Below are 24175 nucleotides of genomic sequence, written 5' to 3'. Positions count from 1 at the left end.
CACCTGTCCAGGGCTCTTGGAGGTGCTGTGTGACACAGCTTCTGCAGCGAGCATTCTGTGAGCCCGGTTTGTTCAGGTGGTGGCCAGCATGAGAAGAGTTCAGGGCTTAGTGGGTTCTGCATTGGTGCCGTTCTGTTCGTGGTTCTTGGGCAGTTCATTTGTGATTGAATGGTGCTGGAGAAGAGCAGTGGGGGCCTTTGTGGAGAGGGGAGGTCAACCAGCCTGAATTGTGTTGAAACTGATGGGAAGAGAACATGGGCTGCTCAGCCAGGAAATCGGCTGACAGGCTTATGGTTTGAAATGTTTTAAACAAGTGATGGCTTGTGACCTAATGTGAAAGTGTGGAAAATGTCCATTAAAATAGTGTGAAGTTGGATGTATCAATTAACTTTTCATAAAAAATAATTAAATGCGTGTCCTCTAGCTTTGGTTTAATCACACTGCAGTCAGAAATGTTTCTGATGTTTCTTTTTGATTCTTTTATTTATTGGTAACTTTCCACTGTGCTAATCTTTTTGAGATACCAAAGGTGTTCTACTTTTCATCTTGTTTTTCTTGCAAATATCAGCAGACAAGGTTAGGCTATGGATAGGTGTTGTGTTTTTCAATCTCTTTTTTTTTTTTTTCCTGCTTTATTGTGGTGTCTGTGCGATCTAAACGAGTGCAGTAAATAACACCAGTGAGGAATTGGTAGTTTCATACGTTTACAGAATTGTTTGGCCTCACACTGTCTCCATAGATGCTGTTGGGGCTCTTCATGGCTGTAGATTGTGCTGCCCCATGTGCCATGAGTTTGTTGTGTTGTTTGTAGACTGCACATAGCTCTGACTTTCTGTGGAAAAACAAGGAAATGAACAGAAGCTCCTCCTGAACCCACAGCATTTTAGGAGAATCCTTTCCCTTCTCCCTCACTAGACCTTTCTAGGAAATTAAATGTTGGAGGGATTGCAGTATTATATGGAACAATGCTTGAATTGTTAATTTAAAACCCACAGAATGTTAATATTTGTTAGAAGTAATTGTAATCTGTTCCCTGGTAGCATTTGAAGGCAGCCACTGATATCAGACCAGGACGCAGAACCCCTCACTGCTGCAAGCAAAGGTAACTGTGTGAGGTGCCACCCAAAGCCCCAGCTTGCTCCTAGACATGGAATCCATTAGCAGAGGAGCATGAGGGGGAAGGTTGTGTTCATAGGGAATGTGTGCTGCACTTTTTTTTGTTCTTAATTTGTCTTTTTTTTTTTTTTTTTTTTTTTTTTTTTTTTTTCCCCAGTGCTAGCTAGCACAAGGGTGTGTCAGCATGAAAATCCCCTGGCTGTGTGTGCTTTGTATGGCTGTTAGCCTTCTCTGCACAAGGGTGGCTGCCGGATTTTGTCACAGGCGCAGCTGGTTCTGTTAGGGTGCCTTTGGGATACTCCTTTGCAGTCACAGTGAAGATGCTCATGGGCAGTGATGGCATAAGTAGCATAAAGGAGGTTTGATTTTCAATCTCTGCTGAGATATGTTGCAGCCCATTCCCCTTCGGAAAGCTGCTGCAGGATTCTGCAGGTTTGGGAGCTGTTGCTGGAAATGCAAGACTACAGCTGGTGTACAGTGATGAAATTCCTTCATTTGTTGTAGAAAACTTCCTTTTTCCCAGTTCTCTCTTTATAGCTCTCCTTTCCTGTAGCTGTGGTGAGTATGGGAGCTGGGTGGGATGCGAATCCTTCAGCTCTGCAGGTAGCGTTAGTGGGGGCATGTGTGGTGCTACCTTGTTTTGCTTATGTGAGCAATACATATCTTAGCTGGATGGGCTGCAGCACTGTTTTAAGGTGGTATTGCATGGTTGTCAATATTTAGCCATTACTTACTGATGGCAGCAGCACCAGTGCACTTTGTGGAAGAGCAGCTTGCAGTCAGCTTGCTGCTGGGTGCTGAGCTCAGCTGCAGCACGGAAGGTGGAACTGTGGAGATCTGTGAAAGCACTCAGCATGGTCCGTGAGTGGCTCCAGCCTGCAATTTGGGGTTGAGGAGCTGCCAGCCTTCCTTGTTTCAGGCAATAGCCTTGACCAATGGAAACCATCTGACTCTCATAGCTCTTCGCACTTCAGCTGCAGTTATGATGGTTGCAGATGTTTTAGCAGTGCTATAAAAGCACTGCTGGAAGTAGCACTTTCTCAGTTGGATCAGACTATGACATCTTTTGGTTGTGGCACATTCAGTCTGGTAAAATGAGATGGGGTAAACGGGGGAGAAACATTACTGATATTGGTCAGACAGAATATGGCTCATGTAGCTTTAAAACAATTTCCTGGTTCTTCAAAGGAAAACAAACCTCTTCATCCAAATAGAAACTGAATGGATAAAACATGCAACAGTGCCGAACCGATGCTTATGTATATTGAAAATAAAGTGGAATTCTTCTGACATAAATCCAGAGTATGGCACAGATGTTCTCACTCAGAAATGTTTTGCGAACAGAAAGAAAATAAAAAGTGGAGGAAAAAAAAGTATTAAAAATTCTGCAAGATACATTAGAGCATCTGTGCTCTATTTTTTTTTCTTTTCTTTTTAGTATACAGTATATATTTTTCTTGTTTCTTTGAGGTCATTTTACTGTAGTGCTCAGCAAATCTGGTCCTGGAGCGCAGATGAAAAAATCCGAGAAGCCAAACTTCCTCTGAGGAAAGTTCCATAACGCAGTGATGCTGCTTAAAAATGGGAAGGGAAAAAGAATGCTAGGAGCTGGCAGCAGAGATGTCCACAGTGCTGGTCAGGAAGACCAGTGGTGCTGGTGGAAGGGAGATGAGTCAGATTCTGAATTCAGGAAAAAGTAGTTTTAAATGATCAGTGACCATTAGGGTGTTTTTGTTATTAAGATAATCACATTCATTTTGTTTGCGACCGTCTTGAAGTATTACATTGTTTCCAGTTGGTAGCTTTAGTTATTTTCACAAATTGGTTCCAGCTATTTGTTAAATCAGAAGTGCTTTTAATAATTATTTTGTTGCATTTACTCTTACAAAACACAAAACAAAAAAGCCTCAATTACTAGGTCTGTGAGGGTGACTTATGTTCCACTTGAGTTTCTGATTGTACCAGTGATACGGATCATAGAATCATGGAATATCTCTAGTTGGAAGGCACCCATAACGATCACTGAGTCCAACTCCTGGCTCCGCAAAGCACTTCCCGAAAATCAGATGGTATGTCTGAGAGCACTGTCCAGATGCTTCTCCAACTCAGCAGCTTGGGGCTATGAACATTTGCCTGTGGAGCCAGTGCCCCCCACCCTCTGGTGAAGATCCTTTTCCCAATGCCCAGCCTGACCCTGCCCTGTTGCAGCCCCATGCTGTTCCCTCAACCAGCTAGCAGTGCTGTGCTTGATGCTCCCCAGGATAAAAATGGCCTTCCTGGCTGCCCGAGCATGCTGCTGACATATGTTCATGTGTTGATGTGGCCCAAGACTGCCAGAGCCAGGGTTGCTTCTTCCCAGGTGCAGAATCTGACACTTGCTCTTGTTAAACTTCGTGTCGTTGGTGGATACTCAACTCTCTAATTTTTCTAGATTTCTCTGCAAGGCCTCTCCACCTTCAACGGGGTCAACAGCTCCTCCCAGCACCGAGTCCCAAACAAAATGAGGAGTGAATCCTGACTGAAAGCTCTTAGTCTAGGCGCCATTTGCTGTATTTGCATGTGGACATGCTGGAAATGTGCGCAGGAGCATTCCTTGTACCTGGCTGGAGGCACGGTGCCGGCCCCCTGAGGTTCTCTGTGGTAGAAGAAAATTTCCCAAGCTTGCCTAGCTTGGGAAATGTCGATACGGAGAATCTTCCAAATTGAATTCAGTGCTGACCTTGCTGCTCCAAGAAATGCTGTGTGAGATAAGGGCTTACCAGGCACTTGCATCAGCAAAAGCACTGCATTGGTGAGGAGCAGAGGGCACTGATTTCATTGAATTAAGGCAGAATGGATGCTGTGCTGCGTTTCAGGATTTCCAGTGAACTGGGAATTTCATCAAGGCTGAGTGTATTGGAGCATGGGCTGTGTGTTGTGGTGCCACAAGATGCCAGCCAGCCCCATCTGCAAGGCCTTGTGCTGGGCTGCTTGTCTTGCTTGGCCTCCCGTTTCTTCAAGTCTGGGTCATTGGGACTTCTTGGTAATGGGGACAGGGCTGGCAGAAGGGAAAGGATTGCAGGGAGAAAAGTGGACTTCTGAAAGCGAGGGGAAAAAAACTTGGGGTGGCTTTGGAGGGTGGCCAAGGAAAAAACCTCCATGGCTGTGCCAAATGGATGCAGCTCCTGGTACCATTTCTTTCACATGAGGGAAATAGGAATTTGCAAGGGGGCAAGATGATAAATTGCATACTGACAAATGAGAAGAACTGAAGGTAGGAAGGGTCTGGGTTAGCTCTTTGCCCCAGAGGTGAGCGCTCAGTTTAGAAAGAGGATGAAATATACGTCCTCAGTGTGACGCTATGGCTGTCATTCAGAAGGCTTCATTTTAAAAAGAAACCTGGGGAATTTATTACAGGAAGCTGTCCTTTTTGGGTAATACGTGTCCTGAAAGTAGTGAATCTCTGACTTGGCAGCGAAAATAGACGCTGTTTTGGAAAAGCAACATCCAAATTTTAGCCATACTCTCCCCATTCTCTTAGCTTAGCTGACTGCTTATGCAGAGATTCTGGACCTTTGCAGTAGAAGTGAGTTGCTGTGTCATTAGTGGTTTTCTTTTCAAGTGCCCACGTTGATAGGAATTTGTTCTGAGTATGCATGCCCTTGCTAAACCAGAGAGTTGGAGGGCTATTTGCAATGTGCTGGTATTCCTGTTGAATTACTAATAGGAGAATAAAAGTCATGTGGATACAAAAGGTTTTAAATGGAGATAGAATGGTTGGGAGTGTCTGCGTGCTTTTGTGTGCACCCTCTTGGTTGTTCTCATTCATCTGAAGAAATTTAACCACGCTTACCAAATGACAAGGAGTTTCAATTTACCCCATCTTTTTTGCATGTGCTTTCAAAGTTCTTGAGTTACTTGGCCTTCCCCTAGGCAAAGAGCACATCGTGCTTTTCTTCCCTATTAAATGTCGGAAGCAATGTCCTACCTATGAGAAACTCGCAGAGGTGCACCCTGTCGTGCATGGCATGGGAAAAGTTGCTTTGTATTTGTCCTCAGAAAGTGTCTGAGCAGAGCAACAGTTCATGACATACGGAAAAATTGCTCATAGGAGTTTTGGAGTGTCTCTGAGGTGACAAGCCTGGAAGTTTTGTTGCTGTAACAGCTGAAATGATGGTTTAAAAGGCATTTAAATTGAAACTTCAAGCACCTTTAGCTTTAATTAACTGCTAAATTAGGCTTAGCTTGGTCGAAGAAGAAAATGTTGTGCCCTGTAAGTAGCAAAGTGTTTTAACTCGTGGTTGTAGGAGGCAAGGGAGCTGTCTCACCCTGCACCCTGCAATCACACCAAGAATAATGCTTTGGTAAACTGAAACCAAATGTCAATGTGTGAAGTGTTATTGTAATCAGTGTCTTGCAAATCTCCCCTTTATGAGAATGGATGTTTGAAGTACATCCCGATGACCCTGTTGTTGTGCCGCATCACCACAGATCGGTCCAGTGCCAAGCTGGGAGCCGGTGTCCTGCAGCTGCTGGGGGAATCCCAGCATGACCCATCTCTGGCCCTGCTTGCTGAGGTGACACGAATTTGGGCTTTATTCCCTGGCTGCAGGATGGCAGCAGCAGCAAAGCAGAGCTACCTTATATGAAAAGTTAATTTGTGCTAAGTATTCTTTTGATATTTGAATATGCAGCAATTAGCTTCGACGGACTGCTGTTTACCTTTTAGAATTTGGATAAGTCTAAACAAGCTGCTGAAGGGAGCTGTGTTGTAAATCTCCTTTTGGAACATTTTTTGACAATCATCTATTTCAGACTGAGATGATATTTGCCCTCTGTGGTGTTCTGGTAGCCAGTGACTGCTGGGAACAATGCTGGGCCTAGGGTAAGGGAAGGGCTTGGGCAGGGTGCTGCTGCGTGGGGTCTCCTAAGGGGCCCTGGGAGTCCCCATTCTGGGCATGCCCTCAAGGTGGGAGTGTAACTGTTTGTGCCTGGATGCTGCTCCTCTGGCTTTTAAAATGAGATCCATAGTTCAATGTTTACCATGGCCAGCTGCTGTGCTGGAGTGCAGTTTGTAGGAAGTGCTCCTCTTTGTTCTAAATTGGTCTGACTTCTTAATTCAGTACTTGCTTGGTCTCATTGTTGAGCAAGGTAAATAAAAACATATGTTTTCTTTGCTTAATGTGGACGTTCTTAGAATATTTTGGATCTGAATATCATAATAGCTGTTTTTGCAATGTGTATGTTGTATGGGTGGCGTGCTTTCTTTCTCAGCCCGTGTGTTATGTCTGTGATTAGACAGTGATAGGGATGAAGGCTGCTCCAGCTCTGGGTGTTTTCATATGGTGGTTCTGCTTCTGTGTGCATTTTTTTGTCTCCTGAAACACTTTGCTGCCAAAGGTTTCTGAATGCCAAAGGCCCTGGGAATAGGGATCCATTTTAAGACACAATAAATACACAATTTTTCTCGATCACATCTGGAGATTAAAGTTGTGCATCATATTGAAATTAAAAAAAAAAAAAAGTTTTTCTTATATGAATTATGATTTAGATGCATGCCATATTTAATCCAAATCTTTTCTGCCACTTGCTTTCCTAAAGTGTATCGTTTCTTTCTGAAGCAGAGTGCAGAGTGTAACAACTCCTTTGTTTTGTGTCATTTTGCAGTACAAGCTAAATGCTGAGATAGGAAGCAGAGCTCTGAGATCGAACAGTTTATTATTAATACCCTCTTGCAGCTTTTCTTTCACCTGATGCTCTGGTCTGAAAGCAGACTCTGTGAAGACCACATAGCTTCAGATGTGCCAGCTGTACCTCAGTCTGATAAATGGGAGGCCTGTGCCCTGCACTCCCAACTCATGCCCCTCTCAGCATTTCTGACCAGCAGCAGTCAGCCCCTTGCTTCTTACCTCCTGCTTTGCTGCAGATGAAGCTGGGCAGTGGGTGTTCAGGGGATGTGGACCAGGGGCTTGATGAGGGCAGAGTCCAGGTTTCTGGGAAGCTCCCTTCTGATGATGACAGCAGAAACATGTACTTTTTTCTTCCCCTCCATATTGTTGAAATTTCAGCATGCAGCTCTTTGGTGTATAAATTATGGTGTGTGTGGGAGGGAGGACGTGGTGAAGATTGGTACCTAGGGCAGTCAAATGACATGGGTTTACATCTGTCCCATGGAAACTGAGGAAATTTAGAATCAAAACCTGACCTCGAATGACAGCATTTCTTCTACCTATTTGAACTTCAAAGCTCCCATCACCTTCCCTCTTAAAATCCAATATGAGATGTGAAAGCAAAGCCGAGGAGTCTTTCCCTGGCTCCTTATAAACACACCCTGTCATCTCTGCTGCTTGGGCTGCACTGCTAAATGTGGAAGGCAGAAACCTTATCAGTATCGGAACGAATTCTCAACTAAATGTGATATGAATAATTTTTTTTGTTTGTTTTTAAAGCATTGATTTTAATGTACATTATGATCAGTTGTAGGAGAACTCTGTTAATCAAAACTCCAGATCCAGATGTTTTGTTATTTCTTAAGTGACTCAACTGATGATTATGTTTAGCTGATGTTTCATATCACTTCTCAAGTAATTTTTGTGGCTGTGTTTCATCAGTTCCTTTGGGAGTCCTTTGGAACTGAGTTAACAAAATCCACTTGAAGTTCAGCTGCTTAAAAAGGTGGAGACCTTTTCTTTTGGCTTTTTTACCTACCCCTCAATCCTGGTTGCTACTGTGGGCTTAAGTTTTTTGAGCTTCATCTATGCTCCCATGCTGAAGAGATGTGCTTGCTTTTACAAGACCAAGGCCAGCTCCGTTACGGCCTGCAGAACTGCTGTGCAACATCTGCTGGGAGAGCCTCCGGAGTGTTAGAACTTTCCTTGGTATGGGATGAACTGCTGCAGGTTGCCTTGATTTCTTACTATGAGGTAAGGTCATGCATGCGGGTTGTATGAGCTGTTGTTGAGCACCAAATGGTTTGAGTCCTGACTCAGAGTTAAGTCTCATTTGTCTGCAACTCTGAAAGCAGAGTGTCTTTGGAGGAGTTTAATGCAACTTTACTAATAGGTCATAGAAAACTAATGATAGATAGTTGGTTTTTTTTGGTCAAAATCATTCCAATTTGATAAATGTCCATGTGTCAAGAAACCTCAGGGATGGAAAGATGTAGAAATGCATGATGAAGGCTATAAATGCTGTGGTTAGGATTTAAGAAAAAAGCACTGCAGTGTCTCAATTCAGAGGATTCAGTTGAATCCTGTGGTTAAGATATAGGAAATTCCTTGATAGTTTTTCTCCACCAGGCTGTGAGCTGGGAAGGGAGACAGCTCTGTCAGTGCCCTACTGTGCCAGGCAGGGCTGGGTCCTTTCTGTCAACACTGTCCCAGATCCACAGTCACTGAGAGAGTCTTTGTTCATCAGAAGTGGACACTTTTAAAACATCCACATGGGGATTTTTTCTGTTTCTTTGCGCTCTCTTAAGATAATGAGAAGTACTTTGCTGAACTGTTGGTTCTGCAGCAGAACCATGGTGCACCCATCAGCTACGACAGTTCACTGTACCCCAGAAAGCTGCAGTCCAGTACTTTGGGTAGTAATGTAGTAGTATGTGAGCTTCAGCAGTGTGCTCACCCTTGTGTCTGTGAGCCAGTGCTGGGCTCTCATTGTCATCTTGTTTAAAATGGACTGTGCTGTGGTTTCTGTGCTGCATGTACCACCAACATGCCTGCTGCCCTGCGTGGCTCCTGCAGTGTTTGGCCATTTGTAACCCCCGGAGCTGAGGCCCTGCCTCTGCCTGCAACCCAGCAGCAGTGGGGAAAATGCATCATGTGCTGCACATGGCAGCGTGCTTGATGTTAACTGCCTGATTGTCACTGTGCCAATGGGAGCGTCCAACTGGTCCTCCATGGCAGTGACTTCCACGGGAACATGAGCCTGCATGATTTTGAGAGCACTCTGAAGAGAAAATGGATATCCTTCTTTCTTCTCTGGAGGAAAGGTGTCAAGGAACTGCACCCAAGGGCATACAGGACATCAGCAGAGAGTGTGTAAATGTTTTCTGCCATGCCTGCCTCTTGTGTGGAGTGTACTGGCTCAGAAACAAGATTTCCCTCCAATGCTTTCTCCTCTTAATTTGGTAATTTCCTTGTGTGCTTCACCACTTCTCCTGTCAAAAAGCAAATCAGTGAGCAAACGTAGCATTTGGCAGGTATGTAATTAACACAGAGAGCAAATGGGGAAAGCGAGGCGCAGGAGGCTGCTGACTTTGGGACCACACAGGCAGCCCAGCGTCGGGCTGGAAATAACACGCTGATGTGCTGACTCCCAGCCGCAGCTCTATCTTCCCCCTCTAGTAAGGATGTGGTACCTAATCCTGCTGCTCTTCTGGAGGTTAGCCTTCCTGTGAAAAGACATGCCAGGCTTTGCCAGGCTGAGAAGCGGGCGTCTTGTGGTAATTGGCTGCTGGAAAGAAAGTATCTTCCTGCTAGGAAAGTGTGCGCTCTGCTTGCTTAGCTACTTAAATAATTACTGTTTCTTGTGTAATTCATTTCACAGGTCCCAGTTTGTATGAGATCTCTCTCACAGTATGAGTTAGTGTGGTTGAAACTTCTGTACAGTAATCCATGCTGAGTCGTGAAGATGTTGACTCCAACAATGCATACTTGTTGAAAAGATTGTAACTTAGAAAGATGGCAGAGTAAAGGCTTATGTTTTCCTTTAGTATAGCTACTAACTGGATTCATGAATTGTCATTTTGATTTTTTTTTTTAATTTTATTTTAAACTTGGTGCCACACAGAAGCCGTAAGGAGACGCATCAGAGATGTACTGGGCTTAAATACGAGAAGTTTAGACAAGGGAGAATATAGATCCTTGCTTGTGAAACTTTCTGTTTTTTCTTGTTAAAGTGCTGTAATTTTCTTTCAGTATTGAAGTGTTGCAAGTAAGTAGTCAGTAAGTGCTCTAATGTTTAGCCAGTGCTGGTGAGAAAAGGTGCCAGGTCAAAAGGCAAGGCCTGGGAGCAAGAACTGTCTGCGTGCATGCATGTTCCTTGCGGATTGATGGGGTTAATTGCCACGGTCTCAGCTTTGCTTGTAGACTACTGTGCTACTGATGCTGACTGAAAAGAAGCTCAGTCTAGCACTACTTTTTAATCCCTTCTGCATGCAGTGCAGAAGAGAGCATGTTTTATCTGGGTAGATCTAAGTGTAATTTTTGTGATTATAATGTCATATCAAGATCTCTATATTAAGGAGAAGGAAACATGCAGAGCTGTGTTTGCTATAGCAAGCATTAAATAATAAAAATTCTAAAGTCTGAAAATTGAGATATTGCAGATTATTATGTCACCCTAAGATGGCTTTTAAAATGACTGGTTTGAGTTTAATAAGCATCAGTTAATTCTTTTGTGTTTTGAAAACATGCCACCGCACAACTGCAGCTCAATATTACCGCTTTTGATGAAGACTTCAGGTTCCGCCAGCAGTTGACATGGCCACATTACCTCCAGCTTTTTGGAAAGATGCAGCTGGAGGACTGCGCGACGAAAACATGTACTGAATAATTTCGGATGAGCCATTGTTCATCTTCTGCCCCATGACATTATTTCTGAGTGACTTTGACAAGCACGCAGTTACCTGGCATGAGGGCATACAATCAAAAGTGATTTCTTGAAACTGGATAGCTTGAGAGATTTCAGTGAATCCTGTTAACAAATATCTCTAATGATTTGCATGCATCATTATGTGTCTCTTTCTTGTTGTAGCACATCCCCGTTGTTCCAGACATACTTCTCATTAGAAAGTCCCTGAGAACATATTGTCTGTTTGTACTGAGGTTCAACCACTCCTGAAGCTCACAGCGCTGCCGTTCTGTTTTCTGATTTCTCCTCAACTTTTTCTGCCTTTGGAAACAGAGCCATTTCTGTGCCATGGCATTGCTGTTATTGGCTTTCTCATCAAAATTAATTGTTTCCGAAGTTTATAGGCTCTTCTTTTTTTCTGATGTTCTTTCTGTTTCTTGCAATTGATTGTTACATGGCAGCGTCCCCTTCCCTTGTAGGCACAGTATGCAATCCACAGGCTCTGTTTTAGAAGGTTTCCTGTTTCTCGTGTGTTACTGAGTGCATAGACAATATGAAAGGAAATCACAGCATCTCAGTTGTGGTCACTGCTTCATCTGCTGTGTCCTGCAGTAGAGGAAAAGAGGAGGTGGATATAAATGGCGTATTAACTTTTCTTCCATTACTCTACCACATTACTTATATGTTTATAGGCTGTCTTGAGCTGTCTTGGGCCTTTTTTTTTTTTTTTTTTTTTTTTTCTTTTCTCTGTCTTAAAATGAGGCTGTTTGCTAAGGCAGGACAGTTGTCAAGAAATTCTCTATTGTTCTATTAATCTCACACCCTGCTTACATGAGCTTTTCCTGAAGGCATGCAAGAACAAAACAGAAGGGGTGGCTGGTCTGCAAGAGTGATGGCAGCAGTGCACGTCCTGTCCAGATGCTGTCATGCACTTATGTGCTGCACTGTCCTCACGTGCATGAGCTGAGCATGTGGGGAGGATACAGACAGACAGCTTTTGCACCTGTCAGTGACTGTCACGAGGTTTGCTGCAACTGTTACTGAGGCAGAATTTGCAACAGAAAGTTGAATTTTAGTGAATGCATTGGAAGTGCTACGCATGGTGATAAATGACTGTGTGGTGGTAGGATTCTGCTAGCTCAGATGTCGCTTCATTTCTGCTTGTTCTGCTGCCTGCAGTTAACAAGTGGGTAGGTTTCCAAACAGACACTCTTCTGGTAATGCTTTGAAAGGATGTTTCTGTGCCTATTCTAGCCCAGAATATTTAAGTTGGGTTTGTAAAACATTAAATAAGCTTAAACTCATGTGTGTGCTTTTTAACAGCTAGTGAAACTTTCATTTAATCACTTTTAATAATGTTAAAAAAATATACATTCAGCAGTTTGTCCATAGCGGACAAAACGCCTCGGCAGTGCTTATGGCCAAACAGACTGGGTATAGAAATCAGTATTAGGAAAAAAAAGCCACAACAGAACATCACTGTGAAGAAGGGGAAATAATTCAGTTTAAAACATAAGTAAATAATAGATTCTCATGTACAATAATTCATTGAAGTACCAAACCAGAAAAATTGGGTATGTTCACTGATTTACAGGCTGCTCAAACATAACTACATGAGACAACTGAAGCTCCTCTGAAGAGAAGGCAGTATAATCTGAGGACCAGCAGCTGAAAGGCACTCCCTTTTTTAATCTTCTGTTTCCAGCTGGAAAGGGAAATGTTCTTAGTTTCTCTCCTCTCTTTTCTTTTTTTCTCTTTGTAATAGATTGTAGTTGTAGAGCTAACAAGAATAGACTGTTTGCTTTCACCAGCCAAGCACGTTTCCATACAATTGTTCTATTTGCTTCTTTCTTTATCAGTTGAGGGCAAACCGTTCAAACTATTCTTTTTACAGCACCTTTCCTTTTTATTACCCTTGCACAGAGCACAGGCTTTTTGTTAGCATTCAGGTGGCCTGTGTACAGAACATAAATGGGAGCCATCCCAACCATATTGGCCATTGAAATGCCTTATCTGCCTTCCTTGTTTTTAAAGAGCCAATTTGCATTTTTTCTCTGTATCTCATCTGGAAGTGCAAAGCATAAAATGTTTTCAAACATCCTGCAGTTTGTGCTGTGTGAATGAATTGAGAAAGCAGTCTGATACGTGTCTGGAATTTGCAATTTACATATAAAATCTGAAAGGTAGAATATCTGAAAAAGAACATCTCAACTTGGCTTCTGTTGTGTGCATTGAGAGTGCTACAATTATTAACTACAGAAAGCATCCAAGTCTTAAGGTATGTGGGACCCCTACAGGAAAATGACTGCTGTTCTGGTGTGATGAGAGCCACATTTAGGCAGGAACTGGATGGAACAGCCTTGAAATCAGGGAGACTTCTGTCTGGACATGGGGACCTGCCAGCAATGCTATTTGTCAAATTCTGCAGTTGAACTCCTGAAGATGTGCATTGAGCACTGTGTGATCTGCAGTTTCTTCAGACAGCAGCAGCAGCTCTGCAGTTGGATTTGTATCATGTCATGATTTTGCTGTGAAGGGTCCACTGTGAGGAGGGCTCACCTCGAGCCTGGGGTAACCTGGCTCAGCTCCTGGCCAAGAGGGCCAGTGCTGTTGTGGTGCTGGTCAGAGGGGATTACTGGTGTGGAAAAGGCATCTGTGGATGGGGGTGGGAAGGAGGGACAGAAGGAAGCATTTTTTCTCTGCTGTCAAGCAAGCTGTCTGTGCCTGTAAGCATGCTTTTTGGATGTGATGAGCATCATGGGTGCCACTTGCTTGAATGACTGCAGTACCTGTGGAAGGAGAGGTGAATTTGCTGTCAGGACTTCCAAGGCCAGAGAGGACCTGATTCTTAATGAGACTGACTGTGTCCACTGTCCTTCCACGAGGCCCTGCAGTGTCCCTGTAGTGTGGCGGTTCTGTGAATGACAGCCCCTCTGAATGGCCTCAGTGGGGTTCCCTGGGCTCTGCTGTGGTTTGGCAGGCTGAAGCTGACATATTTCTAAAAGCCATGATGAGTGATTTTATTGAGAGTGTGGGCTGTACTTCCAGTCTGAATGCAGAGCTGCAGTTCTTAGCCTTGTCTGGGGCCCCGTGTTGAAGCTGGCTTGGTGGGTCTTTTGCCTTCAGTAGCAGGTTCTGCTTGGGCTACTTGGGTCGCACTGCGGGTCCCCATGAATTAAATTCCATCATGCCTGTGGACACTAATAGGCTCTGTGATGGAGTTTTTCCTTTCTACTCTGGATAAATTGTACCAAGTAACATCAGTGTGAAAAAATGAAGAAAGAAAGGGCAAAGGGACAAGAGTCTATGTCTGACCTTGCCATGGCTTCTGTACAGATCAAATCTTACTCCGTATTTGGGTTTGGGATAATCACAGGATTGAATTTCATTGGATTTCAGTTACAGAAACAGAGTCTATAATGAAGGAATTCAGTGAATACTTCTCAGAGTCAGTTTACATTCATTTTGGGGAGTTACTTAGGAGACTGCTTAATTTTCATTCAAGGCTTGAATTCTTATGGGCTTGTTAAAAAGAGACAATTAAATTAATTTCTCCTTCTCATACATGCATACTAAGGCCCTACTGAGGTAGATTTTAGTTACTGTTTTATTTTTTTTTGGTTTTTTGATGTTATGGGCATCAGTGACGTGGTAATGTAAAAAGGATTTTTTTCTTGTAAATTTTATTTTCTACAGTTCTGCTAAATTGCTATTCATGCTTAACATCACAGCTCTGAGCGAAGCTTGTGATTTCTGCAGTGTCTCTGCCTTCGCAGCTTTGTGTCCACAAGTGTTAAAACTTCAAGAGAAGCCTCTTCAGTGATGAATGGATTCAATGATTCAGCTGTTTGTAAGGGTAAAAGAAAAAAACAGGAAATCTGAGCACTGTTTTATGGTGTTTGGCAATCTGCTTTCACACAAGAAATGAAGCGTTTTTCTAGTATTCACAAGCACTGGTGTCTCCAGGCTCTTATAAATGTGCAACACTGACTGCTTTAGCAATATACACCTCTTAAGCAAGTGGGAGAGGGACGAGAGCCAGCTGGCCTCAAGTTCAGAGTGAGAGATCTAAGAAATCATAGGTTTCATAATTCCATACGTTCGAGAGTCTATGCGATGGTTACTTCAGCACGTTTACTTATCGTACATTTTAGATGTAGGAGCATGGGCAGTGAGTTCTGAAGTGCTCAGTTGGAGTAGCCTTGCATGATGACAGGTTTCCTTCAGGACTAACAGTGTCACTAGAAGCATGCATTGTAAGTGGTGTTGCCTAGGAGCTTCCTGAGATGCACTAGAGGTTGCCCTGACTCATTTGCTGCACAGGAATGCTGTAGCAATAGTGTAATGGATTGAGCTTTGAGAGATTTGATTGTAATCAAGTACTGGCATCTCTTGTTCTTTACAATTACTTTCTTTTCCCTCCAAAAATTAAATTGTCTTTGTTAAAATCTGTCCATTTGTGGCAATAAACATGGCTCTGAAGACTTTAAGGAAACTGTTCTTTTTGATATGGAACATCTTATGTTTTTCTGTTGGAAACCATCCAGATTCCACCTTGTGTTGCTATTTCACAAAATTAACATCAATCCCCCAAAAGCCAATATGTTTTAATAATCTTCATAATAAGAATCATAAAACTCTTTACTATCTTGTGATGTGTAATATCTTTTTTTCATTTGGTAAAATCAGAACATGCATTAGATATGAACTTGCACAGTACAAAATGTGAATCATTGCGAAAGAAACCAAACCCTGTGTCACTGCTCTGGGTGAATGTGCTGCTTGCTCATTAAAGGTGTATCTTTGCACTAGGAAGCCAACAATAAATCAAATACCACATCAGCTCACACCATACTTTGCAAATGAGTCAGGCAGCACTGGCTGGAGGAGGGCATGCACCTATGGGCTCTGAGCGTGACAGGGCTGTGTTGGAGCAGCAGCCATGTGCTGTGAGAATACCCTGAGCTAAAACCACTTATTCCGAGGTGGAAATGCATACAAAGGTGTTCAGGAGAAGGAAGGACAATGGCATTGCCTCTGAGAGAAGAGAGATGTTGAATATTGCAGTGCAGGGTCTCGTATGTATCAGTATTGAATCATATAGAGTTTGCTCCTACAAGGTATAATTTCAGTATGTATAAGTTGTCATAGCCAGCATCTTTAGTCTTGTTTTGTATTCCAAGTGCTGATTTCAAGTAGTAATTAATACCCAGTTTAAGCGAGTATCTGTGTGATTGTCGGTTTCTCTTGGACAGCTTCGGGTACTTTGTAGCACTTACTTTCAACGCTGTTACTATCCAGTGTGCAAAGCTCTGATTGCAGCTCTTTCTTCTGCTGACATTCAGAACTGATATCTTCATGCTGAGATAATGTTATCTTCACCTCCATCCCACCAGTCAACTTTGACAGGAGCAAGCATATGTACAAATCTACTTGTTGGGTGTCTACAGATGGTCTCGGTACCACAGGCTACCTTCAGAGTCGATGTATAGAAACACGTGGATGTAAGGTGTGATTCACCTTACCCTAAGCAACCATATATAATAGCTGATTTTTACAGTCTGGGAGCTGGCTGCAGCATGCCTGCAGCTGCACAGTCTTCCTTCAGCATGCACATATACACTGCCAGTTGTCTGGGTCTTCTTCAGTGGATCTTATCCATTGCATCCTCTTGTAACAGGTCTCTGTTTACGCTGTTATGTGATTTTGCAGAGCAGCCACTTGCTATGTGTAAAAGTAAGCACATGCATGGAAAAAAAATAAGATAACAAAAAAACCCAACCCAACCCCACCAATAACTTCTGCTGCTGATCTTCGTGCAGCCATTTATGGTTTGTTTTTTTTTTTTTTGTTTGTTTGTTTACTTTTACATTTGCTTTGGACAAAATGCTTGCATCTTGTGTGTTGCTGCAAGAGCTGGGTAGTTGTCTGTATGAGACAGTACTGCTTAACTCAGTGCAGAATACAGAGCTCTGTGCTCTGGGGAGTACTCAATCGCATGGAGCTGAATGCTGTTGAGAAATACTGCTTTGTCCTTTCTTGCAAGAAGGGATGGGGACTCCTCCACTCCTCCCAACAGTGGTATTTATTCCAGTTTTTAGTGTGAGGGACAGATAATTTCAAGGCTTCTTTTTTTTCTGTTTTGTTTTGTTTTTGTTAAGGCCAGGCACTAAAATCAATGTTTTGAAAAATTGTATACACACACACATTTATATACGGTATGTTTTTTTTCACCTGTAAAAGCTCAAATGAACTCTTCAAACCTAACAGGTTTTGGCACTTAAAAAGGAGCATAAGAATGTGTTCATATTTAGCATCTAATTTTTTTCATTTCTTCACTGCCTCTAAGTTGCGTAAAGAGTAACATTGAACTTTGTTGTGTATGGTTGTGGAGATGATTTTAAATCATGTATTTCAACAAAACACATTTTCCTGATGTGTGTTTCAAGTAATCTGCATGGCTGCTCTTTCCACTGCTTTGAAACCGGGTAGCTAATTGGCGATGAGATAGAGATGATTAGTTTTACATATGCCTTACTGTTACATGTGAAATGCAATGAATAAATACTGAGAGCCCTGGAAAAAAGTATGAGAGAAGCATCAGGGTTGTATAACCACCTCTGTGTAGTGAAAATGGTGTCAATCAGATACATAGGCATGTTGCAGCAGATCTGGAAGCTGCTTGAAAAGAAATCATGGCAATTGTTCCTTCTAACGTAAACATTTTGTAACTCTAATTAAAAGGTACGAGAAGAAAAGAGTTGTGCTTGCAAGTAGGGAGTTGTTCCATGGTGTGTTGGGGGAAACAAACGGAATTGTTTGGCAATTTATATAGTGCAGTTTCAAAGATAAAGCTGTTCTTAGTGGAATACCCTCGTGGTGCAGTCAGTGTCAGTTGGTCCTAACCTGCAGACTACGTTACATACCGATGCAGGTCTATAATGTTGCAGTCTGTTACTTGCAGTGTAAAATGGAAGCTAATGGCTTGGCAGTATTGGTAAACTTGGTAGTAAAACTTATTACAGTTCTTTACAAGTGTTTAAGAAGGAAATCTTTCATTATATCTGTAATATCTTGGCATAAACACTATCACACAGCGTCAAATTGTCACCATGTGCTGAATTCACAAGTTTTGTGAGAGGAAGCGTTCATTTGCGGTTTTCAGTGCAGGACTGACAGACACAGTGCTTTCTGTACCACTGCTGTGGTGCTCAAATTCATATTTTGGTAGTATCTATTGTTACAGTACTTGTCCCTTGCCATTGCACAGCAAAGTGCTGAGGATTGTTTCAGGGCAGTGAACCTATCAATTTCCAAACAAGTCATTTACCATTGAAACAAAGTTCTAATTGCTGGAGCTGGACTGTTTTGAAGTTATAAAGCTGTGAAGATAAACCCAGGTTTCTGTTGAGTGTTAATCTGGTGATCAGAAAATCCTTTCTTCAAGCTCTTTTTTTTTCTCTTTTTTTTCCCCTCTTTTTGTGACCAGTGGCTGCACCAGCCCAGGGTTGTAGTGTTGCACTTTAGAGGGATTTTGCAGGCTGGACAGTGCTGCTCCCCAGGAGCTTTACTGGGTGATGTGCTACTTCTCATCATAACCCTTCACCATTCCCCCTCTGGGCACCACTGCATTATTATTATTGCTTTCTTTTCCAGCGTGGGTCTTACCCAGTCCTTTTCCCCAGGGAATTTCAGTGTCGGTTCGTCTGTTGGCAGAGGGAGCCTTGTGCGCTCCCTCTGGGAGCTGGGCACAGAGCACTGGGGGCAATATGCTGTTCAATGATCTTCAGCTGTTTTTTTCTTGTTTTCCATTGACTGTGGTCCTGCTCTGTCCTGTTGAATGCTGATACTTACACCTGCAAGTACTGACATTCCCATCCAGTGTTGTTACCACTGACTCTGAAGCCAAAAGAGCTGCTTACACAATGCTGACAGCTTGGGGTTTTGAACTTGCAGCTGCTCCTGTCCTTAAAAAAGATGCTTCACAGCTGTGAGATCTTGTTTCTGTAGATTCTTCAAATGGGAGTGCAGAGGTAGAGGTGACAAATCTGAATTTACAGTATTTTTCCTCTTGGTAGTGTGAACAAATACACAGTAGCACAAATGGCAATTGCTATGAAACACTAAATCTGGATGTAGGGAACTAGCAGTCAAGAACAAAAGAGCACATAGATACAAATAAAGTTCAGGCGTAGGTGTGATGGTTTATGGTTGGCAGTGACCTGTGAAGAGCTCTGCATGGTGGGTTGGATTTCCAATGTAAGAAACGAGTGCCTTGGCAGTGCGCAAACTTGAGTGGCCAGATGTCACCAGTGTAAAAGTTCAGACAAGACAAATCCAAAGATTCTGAATTTAATACTTCCCTGAAGTTTTTAATTATTCGTTTCAGATGTTTGCACAAAGTAGAGGTTCTTAGAACTCTTGCTATGCCAATATTGCTACTCCAATACGTGTAGGCTTTTAGAGTCTTGAAGTTAAAAGCTGTGTGCAATGAAATACTCAGATCCACCACTCTCAGCCTTAGCACAGACCGCTGTAAGATCTTCTGGATGTATCTGCTGATTGGGTGCCTGTGCAGCCTAGAATCTGAGCAGACGAATGCTGTCTAGCACCGTTCATCTATACCATTATTGCCGTTGGCCTGAAGTTGGAATTTGTCCTTTAGTGAATAGACTGAATCTTTTATGCTACTGTTTCTGTTCTCTGGTTAGATTACATTGCATTCAAATGTGGCGTATTTTAGTGTAAATTAGAAGCTTGCAGGGCTGGAGGCAGGAAAGATGTGTCAAATTCCGGATTTTCATCATTTCCTCCTCGTTCTGAGTGGTCTCCTGCCCTTCAGAACCCCTAGCCTGAGTTTTGAACAGTGGTGTAAGGAGATAAGTGCTGCCTTCCTTGGTAAAATGGGGTGAGCTTTCAGAAGCAGTGGGTGGTTGTAGTGGGAGGTCCTCCAATTAGATCAGCAGCCAATCTAAAATCTGCCCTTGTACTATCTTAAGCATGCTTTTTGATCTTAAAGCATAAAATCTGTAGATTTACCTCAGCAAAGGGTGTCTGCCATGGGTTGGATTGATGAATTCCCCTGAGTGGAATGGGCAGGGGCAGGGAGCTGTGGGGCTATTCCCACCTATTGCATAGGGGAAGGGGGCAGAGCTTTCTGTTGGGAGTGGGTTGGAGCAGCGACTTGAAAAGGGTTTGTTTGGGGTGCGGTGAGCAAGTGGTCTTCTAGGAAAAGCTTTGGAGGATGTAAGCAGAAGCAGGAATGGGGAAGAACTTGACAAGCGAGTAGGGTTGCTCCCATGGAGAAGGGTAGGATGTTGTAGCCAGAGGCAAGGAATAATAAGGCTGAGAAGGATAATAGTCCCTCCAGGTAGTGCTGGTGCTGAGCAGAGAAGAAGGTTCAGTTATGGCCCTGCCAGCACTGCTTTGAAGTGGACCAGAAACTCCTGTAGCCTGTGGACGGCATTGGTGAGAAAAAGGTTGTGAAATAAATTGTTTTGCTTAAAAGTTTATTCGACAGGGTATGAAATTCTGGGGGGGGTTGGGAAGGGAGAATAACCTTCCTGCGGCCAGCTGACCGAGGATGGATTGCTGCTGTTTATGAAAAAGGCAGCAACCAGGATGGAAGACACTGAAAATTGCGCATTTGTCACTGTGGGAGAGCTGGAGAAAAATGAAAGCTGTGCGTAGCACACCAAGTTGAACTGGAGTCTAAGTGAAACTGCAGTAAGGAGTTTATCATCCTCTTTTTTTTTTTTTTGGAAGGGCCACTGTCCAAACAACTGCCTCCCCCCAGCAAAAATCCCCAACCATGCACAAAAAAAACCAAACAAAATAACAGGATGGTGGGACCGTGTTGAATAGGGTGCACCTAAAGATCCCAGTGAAATCAGTGGGACTAAAATGGAGAAATTTTTCCAAGCCTGAGCTGCAAGTTATCCATCAATAATTATTTTAAGAAGCGTTAGACCTTGTTTGTAGTCAGCATAGTCTTCTCTGCAACTCTGAGGCTAACAGATCTTCCCCTCCTCTTACCATTTATGCTGGTGTCTACTCCTTTATAAATTATTGGCATGTCCCCTAGTTAATTCTTTGATGACAACAAAATGGAGCTTGTATCTCATTTCAGTAGACAGCAGTTTCCCTTGGGTGAATATTTAATTGCTTTTGGACTGATGCATTGTGTTGGCTTCCTTGATACCTGCTTCTTGCTTTGTACCTTGGTTAAATAAATAAATAATAATGGTAGCAGAAAAATGATGTTCTGTTCATAGGCATTATGTTATCTCAGTGATACACCTGAGAACAGAAGGGGAAGGACTGGAAGTATTCATTCTCTAAGGAAGGAGCAGAAGGGTTAAAAATAAGACAGATTTAAAAGATTCTTAATAAGATGGCGAGGGGATGCCCTTACAATGGTAACAGCAAGCTGGTTTTTATAAACCTTGGTTTTTCGTGTGTGTGTGTGTGGTGGTTGTGACTTGACAGAGGTGCAACTGGTTGGGATGCAACGCTGCTTTAGCCAGGTAACTGCTGCAGGAGGGAGCGATGGGCTGGAGCCTTACCATTGAGCACAGAGGGAAACTGGGGTAAATGAGGAACAGAAAGGCCTGAGTTTAGAAAACCTGCTTGTCCTGTACTGGTAATGGTAGGCTGCATGTGTGTTCTTTTAATGGAGATTTCACAGCTCTGTTTAAATGAAGTGTGCCAGACAAAGATACCTGGAGCTGGAGGATGAGGCGATGAGATCCCTTTGTATCTTCAGACAGATCTGCTGGGCCATAAAACCCTGCTGTTTGTCCTGGTGTGGTGGCACCCCGCTGTCTGGGGTAGGGCTGTCACTGTCAGGGGCAGCAATGGGATTCCTGCTACCCTCTGTGGTGGCTGCTTTTGCGATACTCTCCCCATCCTTCCCCTGTAATATCATCCGTTGCATTCTTCCTGATGTAACCAAGAAATGCTCAGGCATTTCTTACCTTCATTTATGCATGAACTATTGCATTAAGCCAACGTTACCTTTTTTGGACACCCTCTCCTTAGTTTCTCTAATCGTGTGCAGAGCCTTGCACTGTGGAGGGAAGATGTCAACCTAAATGTTGCCACTAAAATATTGCAAAAGGAAAAAAAGAATCAGTGGTGTGACATTTTTATTTTTCCAGTTAAATCAAGAATTCTGTAGTAGACTCAGGTTGGGGTGGGATTGCTATTTCAAACACTGGAACAGTGGTTAAAAGTAATAATTTAAAATAATTTACCAAACAATTGGTAAATCCTTTGCATGTTCTAGGAAGGTTTGCTTTAACAGAAATTCTGTTGTGTGTCAGGAGAGTTTGCAGTTAATTTCAGAAGTGCATTTCAATCAAAGAGCAAATGATCACAGTGAGATGCCCTCATGTCTCACTGCAGAGTTGTCACCCCTCAGCTTTGCCCTCATCCTGGGACAGATTGAGAAACTTTAAGTGAGCAACAAAGAACAGTACTGCCAAGTAGATATTAGAATGGATTCAGGTTATTCATACACATAGGAAGTGCAGTAACATTTCCTTTGTTATTACTGAGCATCGTTTGCTTGGCTTCAGCATCCTGAGTTGGAAAGCTCTGGCACTGATGCTGGTTGCAGGTGTGTGTTGTCCGGGGCTTCAGGAGCAGCTGTGCACGCTGCTGCACTGCATGAGTTCATGTTCAGTGTTTAGAACGTGTATTTCTGGCAAAGGCTATAGATGCCCATTTAATGTTTGCACTGTGTTGTGAGCAGCACTTGTGTTTTTTAATATCTTTTTGGTAAATACATCCATTTAGTTAAACAGAGGTTGAACAGTATTGGTAAGAATGTTTAATATTGAAAGCTTCTGTAGGCTTTTGGGAGGTAAAGAATTTCATGAAAAATTACTTTGTCTGTGATGGTTTTATTTTTTTTTTTTCCTACCACCACCACATTTTTTACACTTGAGGTTATAAAATTTGAGGTTATTACTCCACAGTTTCTGCTAAGAGCGTTCCCATCAGATGCTGTTGGAGCAGAAGGAACTCAGCCTCCTGCCCATTTTATTCAAACAAAGTTCTCCGGCACTCTTGAGGGGCAGTTCTTATTATTTATACAGCATTATGTTAAATGTACTTGGAAATTAAAATCAGGTACTCCGAAGGCTATTGCCAAAGTACCATTCTTGCAAAGAAATGATGTGGTTTTTTCCTCCCAAGTCTTCTGACATATGAGGATAGCTCTGAATTTAAAATAAAAATAATTAAAATGGGTTTGAAAAAAGAAGCAACGCCTAAAAGCAAAATAAAAAAATATGATCAGGTATCCCTCATACCCTCTTCTGTTCCATCTGTATCCTTAATTTGTTGGGTTTTTTTTTTTTTGGATGTAGAGGAAACACATTCTTACATATTCTTATTCAGGCAAGGTGGGGGAGGAATTGCCATGCAATTCTTCTTTTAGATTTAAAAAATATAAATTTCAATCTAAATGAATGAAAAAAGAACCCTAGTGTTTTTAGTAGAGCCAGGAACATGAGGAAGCTGGTTGAAACTGCAGAATGTAGAGAACTCCATCTTTTTGCAACGCCGGCTCTGAACACAGCCTTTCTGTGTTTTGGAACCATCGTTGTTTCTGAAATCTCTGTGCTCCAGCTGGACGCTGTGCTGCTGGGATGGATGTGCACTGAGGGACTGAGAAGGAAAGCTTGAGTGTGCTGCAGTGGAGCAAACATAGCTGGCTCCTGGAACTGATTCATCATGAGCATTAAGAAAAAAAAAAAAGGAAAGAAGCAAAGCTGAGCTTGCTTAACATGTAAGCCAATAAAAACAAAACTGAATCAAGAGTCAGCACAAGGCCCATGAGTGTAACTCATGTAGGTGCAAAAGAAATTTAACTGAGAGAATAATTGTAACCAGCAGAGGACAGAAGGAAATTGGAAGAATGGAGGCAACACTTCACTGCGTCCCATCCGTGCATTTCCTTTGCCCTCCTTACCGTAGCACATCCTGCTGTGCCTGCAGTGAAGTGCCTGCACTCCCAGCCCTGGGCTCTTCATGTGTGACTTCGCTGATGTATTATGTACTTCAGGAGTAAGTGCTGCTTATTTCTGCTTTGCTAGTTCTAGATGTTGGAGTCAGAATGACAGGGGAGGTTCAGGTTGGATGTCAGGACTTTGGGTTCTTCCCCCAAGGGTGGTGGGCATGGAACAGGCTGCCCAGGGCAGTGGGTGCAGCCCTGAGTGCTGGAGTCCAAGGAGTGTCTGGACACCACTCAGACATTGGGTTTGCATTTTGGGTTACCACTGTGGAACTGGGAGTTGGACTCCATGATCCTTGTGGGCCCCTTCCAATTGGGATGTCCTGTGATTTATTGTGGGGAAAGGATGAACCTGTGTTTTGATTTCAAACGAAGTGAATGACCTGCAGAACTCTTGGATTTTGTTTTGTTATCCCACTTTTTGTTTCTGAAAGTCCGGACTGGGGCAAAGTATTCAGCTTTGTCAACAGAGTGCTGTGAAAT

General features: G+C 42.9%; 1 protein-coding gene across 17 annotated transcripts in view; it reads left to right on the top strand.

Moving 5' to 3' along the window:
• PARD3 (par-3 family cell polarity regulator) overlaps nucleotides 1-24175 on the top strand; it is a 426318-nt gene that overhangs the window by 2823 nt on the left and 399320 nt on the right. The gene's annotated exons all lie outside the window — the stretch shown is intronic.

The sequence above is a fragment of the Centrocercus urophasianus genome, unplaced genomic scaffold, assembly GCF_019232065.1.
Source record: "Centrocercus urophasianus isolate 14NV4802_14NV808 unplaced genomic scaffold, USGS_Curo_1.0 seq_16, whole genome shotgun sequence".
NCBI lineage: Eukaryota > Metazoa > Chordata > Aves > Galliformes > Phasianidae > Centrocercus > Centrocercus urophasianus.
The sequence above is the reverse complement of the archived record's forward strand: the minus strand, read 5'-3'. Positions and strand labels throughout refer to the sequence as shown.